Below are 13142 nucleotides of genomic sequence, written 5' to 3'. Positions count from 1 at the left end.
TTTTCCTCATTTCTCTTAAAAAATGTAATAGAGATATACCGTGGTGTTTCTTGCGCCGTTTGAATAAATTGCATTTGCACCTTAACTTTGATAAATCTTGTGCTGTGTTAATTAACATCAACAAAGAATTACAGAAACAGTTTCAAGAAGTTTCAGGGCCTCCCATTAGTCTAGGGGGATTTAAATATTTAGGAATAATTATTGTAAGGGATTGGCACCAATTAAAACCAACCTAATGAACCTCTTCTGTGCAAAATTAAATGAAACTTAAATAATGGCAATAGATACAGTGTATTGTATTATCATGACTCAGTAGAATATCTAAGTTAACAATGACTATATTTTCTAAAATTCTATTTTGTTTCAAACATTCCCAATTCCATGGTTTTGTATGAAGGAAATAAGCTTTTTACTTCATTTATATGTAACTCTAAAAGTTCTAATGATGAAACAGACCTGCATAGTATAGCAATAACACATGTTGATTGTTTATATTGATTGTTTATATTGATTGCTTCCTAGTATGATTTGATTGCTTATTTGTACCCTCTGACTATCATTAAATGTTGTACCTTATGATTCTTGATGAGTGTATCGTTTCTTTTATGTACACTGAGAGCATATACACAAAAGACAAATTCCTTGGGTGTCCAATATTGTATTTTATGTTTGGTCGAAACATGTACATACATTTTAACTAAGGCAGTTTACATGAAGTAGAAATGAAATAATATTCAGTGAGTACAAATTGAGTGAGCACTGGGCCTCCTTTCAGAATATCAGTGCTACTTAACATGAAGAAATTAATATCTATCTTCTTAAATCGTTCATTTTTAAATCTTTTTTCTTTTCAGGTATATGGATAAATGTGTTCATTGCAAGAGTTAGCTAGAGGAATTTATAATACTATATTAAGGTCTTAATTATATATATAGAAAGCCTCTTGTTACTGAATATATATTTTTAAAATGAATAGTCACAAATTCCAACCTAGTTCAAATGATTCAAAGTTAATGATTTTTAGCATAAAAATATCTAGGTTGCATCAACTGAGACTGCTAAGAGTTGAAGAATTGCATATATATGTACTTAATTTAACAGAAAGAGAATTCCATCAAGGTTTATTTATTTATTTATGTCACTGTTGGGGAGGAATTTCTGTGATAAAAATGAAGGTTTTGCCAAGAATGCTTCAGATGACACAGATAGTCCTCAACTTAGGTTCACAATTGATCCCACGATTTCTGTTGCTAAGCATTTCTGTTGTGTGTGTGTGTGTGTGTGTGTGTGTGTGTGTGTATAGATATAGATATAGATATAGATATAGATATAGATATAGATATAGAGATAGAGATAGAGATAGAGATAGAGATAGAGATAGAGATAGAGATAGAGATAGAGATAGAGATAGAGATAGAGATAGAGATAGAGAGATAGATAGATAGATAGATAGATAGATAGATAGATAGATAGATAGATAGATAGATAGATAGATAGATAGATAGATAGATGGAGAGAGAGGGGGAGGTGGATGGATGGATAGATAATAGATAGTTGGTAGATAGATAGATAGGTAGATATAGATTATAGATAGACAATAGACAGACAGACAGACAGACAGACTGATTGATTAATAGAGGATAGATAGATAGATCTTTGCTATATAGCAAATTGTTACTTACAATTTGTAAGCATTTGTAGAGCTTGTAGAGATTTTTTTTCTCATGTGCAATGATCCTAGCATTCTTTTTTGTAAGAAGTGAAAACAAAAGCAAAATATCCTAGTGAATTTGCCATTTGTACTAGCGCTTATTTCCAAGGTCTTGCTTGACATTCCAGCTGCTGATAAATGATAACTGCTGCTAACTTCGAAGTAAGTGCCAGTAGAAAGAATGGAGACGGTCAATTAGCCCTTTCTGTTCTCTCATCATTTGCTGAGTGCTTTACAGCCTTTATTTAAATAACTAAAGACAGTCTCTGCTGACATATTGGGATGGGGTCATTTATCTTATGGGGATTCCCCCCCCCAAAAAAAAAGCTTTAAAACATGTTCTAAAAATATTTTCAATTTTTCTGCAAGTTGGCTGGTCAATAGCATGGTCTGTCAGCTCAACCACTGGAGTAAAATCCAAAGGAGCAAGAAGCTCAAACTGAATACAGGTAATCCTTGATTTACGACCGCAATAGAGCCCACAATTTTTGTTATTAAGTGAGACATTTCTTAAATGAGTTTTGCCCCATTTTATGACCTTCTTTTCCTCAGTTGTTAAATGAATCACTGCAGTTGATAAATTGGTAGCCCGGTTGTTGAGTGAATCTGGCTTCCCCATTGACTTTGCTGGTCAGAAGGTCGCAAAAGGGAATCACATCACGTGGTCTTCCAGTACTTGAGGGACTGCCACAAAGAAGAGGGGAACTGACCTATAAAGACACCAGAAGGCAGGGCAAGAAGTATTGTGTGGAAGCTTGTCAAAAGCGATCCAACCTGCAAGTAAGGATAAATTTTCTAACAGGGAGAGCAAATAATCAATGGAATAGCTTTTCTCCTGGGCATACAAATAAACTAAATCTTAATCTTAATCTTGTGGGTTTTCAAGAATAGACCGGACAATCATTTCATTGGGATGGTATAAGGCTCCATCCAGCTAAAGTACTGAAGCTCTCAGCTTGGTTTCTGTTAGCTGCTTTGCTTTGTCAAAAATGCCAATGGAATTATCTGAAGTGCATGTGTACACGCAGACTGGATGATCATCAAAAGACCAATGAAGCCTGAGCTATGACAAGGCTCTGCTAGTCTGAGCCTATAATAATGACAGAACTGCTTCCCCAGAGAGCTTAGGGGATTCTTCAGTCATGGCTTTTACTGAAGGAAAGTGCCCCTTGAAGCGTCCCCACATCCCTGGGAACCATCCTACCACTGTCACATCTGTTTTGTTTTGTTTTGTTTACTATAAACATGAGTAGAACATTTCATCTCTGATTAAGGGCAGTTTGCTTTGATATATAAGCAGTGGGATTTCAGGTGGCCCTAAAGGCTGCCAAAAAGTTTGGGAAAGGTTGTTGTCTCCATAGGCTACCCAAGATTAGACCGTGCTGGTCAAAGAGCTATAAAAAGAACATATGCCAATCAATCAGAATAGAACTGGGAAGGACCTTGGAGGTTTTCTAGTCCAATCCCCTGCTCGACCAGGAGACCCTATACCATTTCAGATAGGTGGTTTTCCAGTTTTTTCTTAAAAACCTCCAGTGATGAACCACCTACAACTTCTGAAGGCAAGCTGTTCCACTGGTTAATTGTTTTGGGTATCCCACAGTTTAACATACAATTCTAGGTGCTCCATGGTACACTCATGGAACACCATTGCTGCATGCGCTGTGCTGGCATCCAGTTGCATTCTAGGTGCAATTCAAGAGGCTGGTTATTACCATAAAAGCTCTTCCTGACACAGGTTCAATTTATTTGTGGAATCGCCTTTCCATGAGGCTATTTCTTGTTACTGATGCTCCCAGGTTTGCTTATGGTCATTCACACACTCACAGCCTGTTGATCTACACAGATCTTTAAGTCTCTCTTATTTTCTACCTGAGTTTTCCAGATAGGTGCAGTCAGAGCAACAGCACGCAGCCTTGATCAGCCTAGTCTCAAACTGCCTGTCCCAAAGATACTTTTTCAAAGAGCAACTAGACTTCCTTTGTTTTTGCTAGAAGACATTTTGCTTCTCATCCAAAAGGCTTCTTCAGTTCTGAATGATTATATAGGGAAGATTTGAAAAAACAACAACGAAGAAGCTTCTTGGATGAGAAGTGAAATGACTTCAAGCAAAAACCACCACCACAACAAAGAAGTCCAGTTGCCTTTTGAAAAAGCATCTCTGGGACAATCATGACTTGGATGACTGAGAATCTCCACAGACATCTCTCAAACTGCCTGTTTTACTAGGTTATGTACAGTAATCATTCTCCAAGTCCCCTCCTTTAAATGTTGCTATCTCATGGGACCTCAGAACAGGGGTGGGTACAGACTTCTGTTACTTGTGGTTTTCTCAGGGATGCACTTTGGGTGCATGTGTGGTTCGGGCGCATGTGCGCTTGATGCGTTCTATGCGTGCATGTGCAATAGTAAAAATTCTTTTGTGCACGCGCAGAAGCAAAAAACAAGATGGTGGCACTTATGCTGCCACCAATAGAACCGGTTCGGGGGCGTGGCTGGCTAAGTTACTGCTTACTAGGCCGAACTGATAGGAACCCACCTCTGCCTCAGAAGGATGGTCTTCTTGATGGTGGCCCTAGCCCTTGGTATAGCCTTCCACCTGAGATCCAATTTATCCCTACCCTTTTAGCTTTCTGGAATGACATGAAAACCTAGTTCTCACTCCAAGTAATGGCCTAGGATGGGGATTGTGTTGGGAGGCTGTTTGGTTTAGTGACTGGGGGAAGGACACCTCTTATTTTACCTTTGTTTTTATGGAGTATTGTGAACCATATAGACTCATTATATGGGATAGGCAGCCATATAAGTCTTGTTAAACAAAATAAAAGATGGGTTCAGATCAGCTTGGATAATGAGTCGAAATCCCACAGATCTGTCTGCCACCAGTGTTTTGAGTTTTGTTCTGCCATTGCCATAAGAGGAATTGGGGATCTAGCAAATACAATTTAAAAAACAAAGTAGGCTTCTCAGAGGTATCATCATGTGTTTAGTGGGTTTCCCAATTTGCTTTCAGAGCAGATTTGAAGCCAGTGTGGTAATATCCTTCATCCTGCTTGCTTTGCACCTTTGACTTTCTCAGGCAATTAGTGAGATTTAGTTCTGCTTATGTTTCTGGAAGGCTAGGGTGAAAGAGCTCCATCCATCATGAGAACAGAACATTTTCTAAATATGTAGATGGGATTCTTTAGGGAATGAATATAGAGAACCTTTGCAGCTGTATATTAGGGGCCCACATCTGTATGCCTTTATCACAAAGCAATTGATACATCATTCTCCTATATAGGGACATAGATTTGATGTAAGACAAGAAGTAACGGATGGAAGTTTAATAAAGCTTCCATTGTAGTTGTCAGCCTCTGTTTCGCTATTTGCTTTCGGCTGCTATTTAAATGGGGAGGGGTGGTGGTATTTGGGGGGGGAAGTTTTAAGTACAGGAGAAATTGTAAAAAGGGACTTTTGTTTTCACCATCTACTGTGCGTGCTGGAGATAGTGCTTGGTGTGGTCAAGGCCAACCGTCCTGCATACCAACCAACCTGATGATGCTTCTTGAAGATGGAACTCACATGACACCTAAGGGATTTGCAGATTGGACTGTGGGATGGGGTTACCAGGGGAGGGGGTTTGGTCACATATTGATATGTATGATTTCGCACGCTTTTGCCTCAGATCTTGCTTTGCTTAGCTGCTATCTTTTCATAACCAGTAAAAGTACTCTTAATTCTGTGAAATGGAGTTAAGTGGTTTCTTTCTTGGTTGATGAGGGAGGCTGGCTTAACAGTAGTCCTCAATGGAACTGCATCTACATGGAGGGAAGTAGGCAGTGGAGTACCCCAAGGCTCTGTTTTAGGCCCAGTACTCTTCAACATCTTCATCAATGATTTGGATGAGGGAATAAATGGGGAACTCATCAAATTTGCAGATGACAACAAGCTGGCAGGAATAGCCAATGGTCCAGAAGACAGGCTCAAAATACAGAAGGATCTTGACAAACTTGAACATTGGGCGCTATCTAATAAAATGAAATTCAATAGTGAAAAGAGTAAGGTTCTACATTTAGGCAACAAAAACTAAATGCACATGTACAGTATAGGTGGTACCTTGCTCAATAGTAGTAACTGTGAGAGGGATCTTGGAGATTTAAATAGGAGCCAGCAGTGTGCAGCAGCTGCCAAAAAAGCCAACACAGTTCTAGGCTGCATAAACAGAGGGATAGAATCAAGATCACGTGAAGTGTTAATACCACTTTATATTGCCTTGGTAAGGCCACACTTGGAATACTGCATTCAGTTTTGGTTACCACGATGTAGAAAAGATGTGGAGATTCTAGAAAGAGTTCAGAGAAGAGCAACAAAGATGATTAGGGGACTGGAGACTAAAACATATGAAGAACGGTTGCAGGAACTGGGTATGTCTAGTTTAATAGAAAGAAGAACTAGGGCAGACATGATAGCAGTGTTCCAATATCTCAGGGGTTGTCACAAAGAAGAGGGAGTCAAACTATTCTCCAAGGCCAACCCCCTGCCTAGGCCAGAAACTCTATACCATTCCAGACAAATGGCTATCCAACATCTTCTTAAAGACTTCCAGTGTTGGGGCTGAGAAAATAGAAGGTGCTGTAGGCGGGATTGAGATAGAAGAAGGTGCTGTAGGTAGTGTTGCTACTAGAGAACCACGAGAACCGAGATCAACTAGAGCTATAAATCCTACTTTTAATTAGCACAAAAAATTAGAGATACTAAACATAATTATTTTGAAAATGCAAACAAATCAGGTAGATGGTTGGCATATAAATTGAAAAAAGAAAGAAAATCAAAGAAAATATTGCAATTAAGAGATGATCAAGGGCAAATGTGTTATGGAAATGCAGAGAAGAAGAAAATTATGCAAGACTACTACGGTAAGCTGAATGAACAAGATAATATAGAAGAGGGAGGAGTTAAACAATACTTACAGGAAGCCAACTTTCCTCAGATACCTAAAGAAACTGAAACAATATTAGAAGGCAAAATAACTATGATAGAGTTAACTGAAGAGCTTAAAAAACAAAACAATGGAAAGGCACCAGGCCTGGACGGGCTGCCAGGAATCGTTGTTTCTTCCATGATTAGAAGTTATAAATGAGATGATGTCAGAGGAGAGGATACCCAAATCATGGTCAGAAGCATATATTACACTTCTGCCAAAAGAAGAGGCGGATCTATTACAAATTAAGAACTACAGACCTATCTCCTTGTTAAACTCAGATTATAAATTATTTGCTTCAATATTAGCAGAATGACTCAAAATATTTAAATAGTTTCATTCACTCTGATCAAAATGGGTTTTTACCAGAGACAAATTAAAGATAATATGAGAATAATATTGGACACTTTGGAGTATTATGAGGTGCACCCAGAAAAACAAATGGCTTTGATGTTCTTAGATGCACAGAAAGCATTTGATAATGTGAATTGGCAATTTATGTTTCTACAACTGGAACAGATGAGTTTCGGTAAGAAATTTACTCAAGCCATACAAACCATATACCATAAACAAACAGCAAAGATAATGATAAATGGAGAACTGACAGATTCTATTGAAATAAAGAAAGGGATGAGACAAGGCTGCCCACTATCACCTCTACTTTTTGTTTTAACATTAGAAGTTTTAAATAGAAAGATCAGAGAAGAAAAAGAAATGAAAGGAATGAAAATCCAAAAAGAAGAATATAAATTACAAGCATTTGCAGATGATTTGGTTTCTACCCTAGAGGATCCATTAGAAACTGCACCTAAATTGATAGAAAGAATAGAGGAATATGGAAAAGTAGCAGGTTTGAAAATAAATAAAGATAAAACAAAGATTCTGACAAAGAATATATTATGAAGACAAAAGGAAGAATTGGAGGAAACCTTGGGGATTCAAGTCACGAATAAGATTAAATATTTGGGGTTATATTTAATTGCAAGATGTAGCACACTTAAAGAGAACAACTACCACAAACTTAAACAGCAGATTGCGATTGACTTGATAAAATGGGAAACAACTATCAATGATAGGGAGAATATCTACAATCAAAATGAACATTTTACCCAGAATCTTATATTTGTTCCAGATAATTCCAATCAGATTAAGGAAAGACTATTTTGATGATTTAAACAAAATAGTGCTGAAGTTTATTTGGCAGGGGAAAAAAGCAAGAATAAAATTGAAATTGTTACAAGATGTGAGAATAAGAGGAAGATTGGGCCTGCCTAACTGGGAATTATATTATCAGGCAACAAGCTTGATGTCGGTTAAGGAGTGGATAACATTAAGGAATTCCAGATTATTGACTGTAAAAGAACATGATTTATTGTTGGAATGGCATGCTTTTTTATGGTATAAGGGAACTAAAACACAGGGGTATTTTAGAAGACACTATTTACGGGAGGCTTTGTTATTAAATTGGGAGAAGATCAAAAGGCAATATTACTTAAAAATTCCAGTCTAGCTATCAACTATTGAAGCTTTTTCATATTCCATAATATACAAAAAGGAACAAACAGTTAGATATGGTGAAATATTGAATGCAGAAGGTGAACTTAAATCTATGCAAGAGCTGAAACAGGAAGCAATAGGAATGAATTGGTTTTCATTTTGCAAATGCAATCTAGATATGATAAAGATCATAAAATGGAAGGGTTCTATGATAAAATGACTGAACTAGATAAAATCTTGACAGGTACTGAAGAAAAAGTAATTAGAAAATTATATGGACACTTACTAGAGGTTAAGCTAGAAGAAAAACAAGTCAAAGAACCTATGATAACTTGGGGAAAATTTTTTGGACATGGGATTGAACTAGAGAAATGGCAGAAATTGGGGTCTCAAAATTATAAAATGACAATGTCAACAGCATATAAGGAAAATTTGTATAAGATGTTTTACAGGTGGCACCTACCCCCAATGAGAATAGCAAGAATGTTCAAGAACAAATCAGAAAAGTGTTGGAAATGTCATTAGACACCGGGTTCATATTACCATATGTGGTGGACTTGCATAGAAGCTAAAAGATATTGGACTAAAATCCACACGTGGTTGGAGAAAATGATACAAAAACACATAGACTTTAAACCAGAGATCTTTTTATTGGGAATTATACTGGAAATATACAACAAAGATTTAAAATATTTGAAATATTTGATTGTAAATGTTTAACTGCAGCTAGAATTGTATTCGCAAAAAAATGGAAAAATGAGAAAATACCAGGAGGAAGTTATTAAAAAAACAATGGAATGTGCTGAAATGAGTAAATTGACATTTGAAATTAGAGAACAAGAAGATGAACAATTTTATAAGGTATGGGATCTGTTTTATCAGTGGTTAGATAAAAAAACATGGAAATGAAAAATGTTGGATAATATTTTTTCTCTTTTTTTCCCCATACTGTAAGAATAATAGAATGATATTGGTGATGCAATAAAGACATATTATTATAAAAGAGACTAAGAATGATGCAATGGAATATTGGTATATATATGAATCTAATATCTAGAATATTTTGTTTAAAATGAAGGAATAACAATTGTAGCTGAACAAATGATGTATAATGATAATAATGTACCTATGTATATTCAATGGACAATCTGTGGTTTTATATACAATTGAAAGTGGTGTTGCACAAATGCTTGTAACCAAATGACATGCTATATGTAATTGATGATGGTTTTATGTTTTATGTCTTGTTTATCTTTGTTTGTCTAAAAAATAAAAAAACTTTTACACACAAAAAAACCAATAATGGGTAGGGTCTGACTTCAAAATTACAAGAAAGGTACAGTCATAGCAGTTTTCTAAAGTTAATCAAAAGAGATCCAGTGGTTACATGCAGTGTTTCCAGTTGACTGGTTTTCCTGCCCAATTTGGCTAGTTTTGGAGATCAGTTGCAGGAAATTTGGAGCCTTTGTGGATTGCCGGTCTTGACTCTACTTTGGGCTACTTTTAAGAGCATGTACAGCTTGGGGGTCATATATCAAAGTTTTATGAATGATAACTTCAAAATGCATTAAGGGTGTGCAGATGATGCCAACAGGCTGAATCAGGTCAGCTAGCCTTCTCTCCTCTTATTGCCCCACCAACGGTGTGAGACAACTCACCACAGCCAACTCACCATGGCCAACTCACCACGGCCAACTCGCTACAGGACAACTTGCTATGGCCAACTGACATGGGCCAATTCGCTGAGGGATAATTTAACAATTCTATTTAATTATTTAAAATCATTTTTTTTAATTTTTGCTATTCACATTTTATTCTTTTGCATCCTTTCTTTGATGATTCTACTCCACTATTTCTTTAATATTAGTGTAACTCTTGTGCTGCAGCGAGTTGTCTTGTGGTGAGTTGATTGTAATGAATTATCATTCAGCAACTTGACCGTGACCGTGACCATGATGAATTGTCATAACCCCCCCCCCCACGTAACAAATTGCTCATTCCTCAAATCCAGCTTGACTTTTCTCACCTCCCCTTTCTACCTCTTCTCCTAAGGACCACTTTGCGAACAAAAAAGGGGAATCACACTTTGCAACTGTCAACACCTCTCCCCTTGATATTTAGACTCCTTGCCCTCTCCTGAACTGTTGGACACCCTGATGCCAAAGCTTCCACTATCCCACTTTTGTCTCTCCCTGCCTCCTCCCCCATTTTTATCAGTGCATCCTGCTGCCTGGGCCAGCCCAGCCCAGCCCTGGATCTCCCGTGTCTGTCCCGAGACAGATTTCCCAAACTGCTTTGCTTGAAGAAAGACAGATACACACTGGCCAGAAGAGCCCCAGCAGGCAATGCCATTCTTTCTCCTGCATGCATACCTCTGGCCCATCCCAGGATTAGAAATTGAAGGGTTAGGAGGTTGGGAAATTAGTTGAGGGGATATTTGTGGCCTTTGTGGGTTGTGGTTTTTTGGGGCTACTTTTGTGGTCTTGTTGGATTATAATATTATTTTAAAAAATCAGGGCATCTGACAATATTGACCACATGCACAGATCCTCAGACGGATCTATGACAATTCACCATGGTCAACTCATCACGGACAACTCATCATGGCCAACTTGCCACAGCCAACTTGCCATGGCCAACTCAGCGCAGGACAACTTGCTGTATGGCAAGAGTTACACTAATATAAACTAATATAAAATATAAAATATACACTAATATAAAAAAAATAGTGGAATAATTAAAGAAATGATGCAAAAGGAGGGACAGAATGAAATATAAATGACAAAAATTAAAACATTTAATATAATTGTTAAATAGTCCCACAGCGAGTTGTCCCACAGCTAGTTAGCCATGGAGAGTTGGCCACAGTGAGTTGGCTGTGGCAAGTTGTCCCATTCCACCCTCGGACTTCCTACTTCTTTGCAAGAATGCAATTCAGTTTCATGGCTCCTAGCTGGGAGAGTAGTGAGATGGCTTTGAAGGGGAAGAGCAAAGCCTGATGTGGGCAAACCTTAGAAGGATTTGGTCTGCAAAATTCTGCCTTCCACCGCCGATGCCCCATCCGGTATGTCTGCTTGTGAACAGTAGGGAATGTATGGATTTTCAGAACATCAGGTCTGGGCTGCATTGCTTGTTTCTTAACAATTGGCTCTAAAAGCAGATTTCTAAAATCTTGCTGCTGCAGGGATGTAAGATAATACGACCTGATTACTTCTCCGAAAGCAAAACCTTCTACACGATATCCCCATTATGATCAGCAGGCATAAAGGAAATGCCATGGTGAAAAGTTGTTAGGTATAATAACAGTTTAAATCTTCAGTCTGAAGGTATGCCATTTCTGCAATCTGGGGACAAAAGGAAAGAGGGGTGGAGGGGGAGAGAAAGATGCAATCAAGCTCTCGTTTTTGCTTTAAGCTAGAGAAGTCGAGACGTTAAATTAGCATAATTATAGTGACCAGAAATGCATACAAAAGTGAAACCAATTTTCTTCCCATTTTACAGGCAAATCTCTTGGCTTTTCTAACAAACTTGATCATTTTCAGATGAAACCAACTTTTGTTATTTATTTTTATGGCAAAAATTAAAGAGCTCTAAAAATAGGGCTTAGATTATAATGACAGTTTTTATGTTTAACTGAGGGACATCACACATGTTTCCATTCTTTTGTAGTTTTTGCTAATTACTTGGGCTTTTCTGTGAAAGGAAAGATGGAATTAGTGAACCACGAATGAAGCAGTGGTGCCCTAGGTTAATTGCCAATTTTAGATTTGCTCCCTGACCTTTCTTCCAACGTGCCGTTTTTGATTGTCTGATTTTGACTCGCATAATTTCTCATCGTTTTTATACATGTGACTTGTATAATATGAACGTTATCCTAACTGGGGATCTAGTTACAGTAAAATGATTTGATTCAATGGAATCAACATTTGTCATCTAGGGTTGGATTCTTTGGCAGTCGTCTAAAATCAACATCATTTTTTCCCTAATTGCCCTTTCACAGAGTTTTCTTTATCAAGATTTGTTGAAAGGAACAGAATGTCATACAAGAATTCTAAACTATTTTCAGTATAGAAGCAATAAAATCCTTTGTCTATTAGGAATGTAGACAGGTTTGGGGTTTTCTTTCCAGCAACTTTCCTTTAATCCAGGAAGAAGTAGAGATAGGATGGGATCCCTGGTGCTCTCTGAATTTGGTTGTTTGCTTGTAGAGCTTGCAGAGATAGGATTCTTCACTGCTAATGATGAAGTAGCTTAACACTGCTAAGGGAATATTGCTGCTAACTATTTACATAACAATCACTAGAATATTTAATAATCTGTGAACTGATTCTTACATATAATAGGAGCTAAGTATTTTCTTAACTACATTCACACTTTGCTATGCAAATAGATGTGTGAATCTGAAAAATTATTAATCAGTGCAAATTTATTTGGGGTGTTAATAATTCCAAACATTCGGCTTCAAGAAATAATGCTGACAAGAACTTGGCAATATTTCCCGATATTTGACTCAGCACAACTTGACTAGACTCTTAACCTCAAACTCAATTGAAGGCTATTGAATGGCTGATGCAGCACAGCTAGATAAGAATCTTTATTGCATACTAGCATGTAGCCACTTGAATCAGTTCATTACTCTCTGGGAACATGAAAGTGCATTCCCTTTTTATACCTTTTCTTATATTCAATTCCTATGCTACTTTCTTCTGCTCTTTTGATAGTTAATTTTTTAAATTATTTTGCTTTAATATACAAAAAGAGAGGGCAAGAAAAAAAAAGATGTAAAAAAACCCAAACCCTGCCAACCATCTTAAAATAATAACAAATATATATGTATTGTCGATAATGCATAGAGAAAATCTATCAGCCCAACCAGTGGTGGGTTCCGGGCAGTACGGCCCGGTATGGACATACTGGCAACCGCTGGGAGCAGCGGCCACCGTACCGGAATGGTGTTTTGGCGAGCCCATC

The sequence above is a fragment of the Thamnophis sirtalis genome, unplaced genomic scaffold, assembly GCF_051295495.1.
Source record: "Thamnophis sirtalis isolate CommonGarterSnake01/CBP01778 unplaced genomic scaffold, rThaSir2_p1.2 scaffold_1, whole genome shotgun sequence".
Classification (NCBI taxonomy): domain Eukaryota; kingdom Metazoa; phylum Chordata; class Lepidosauria; order Squamata; family Natricidae; genus Thamnophis; species Thamnophis sirtalis.
This window is presented reverse-complemented; position numbering follows the sequence as displayed.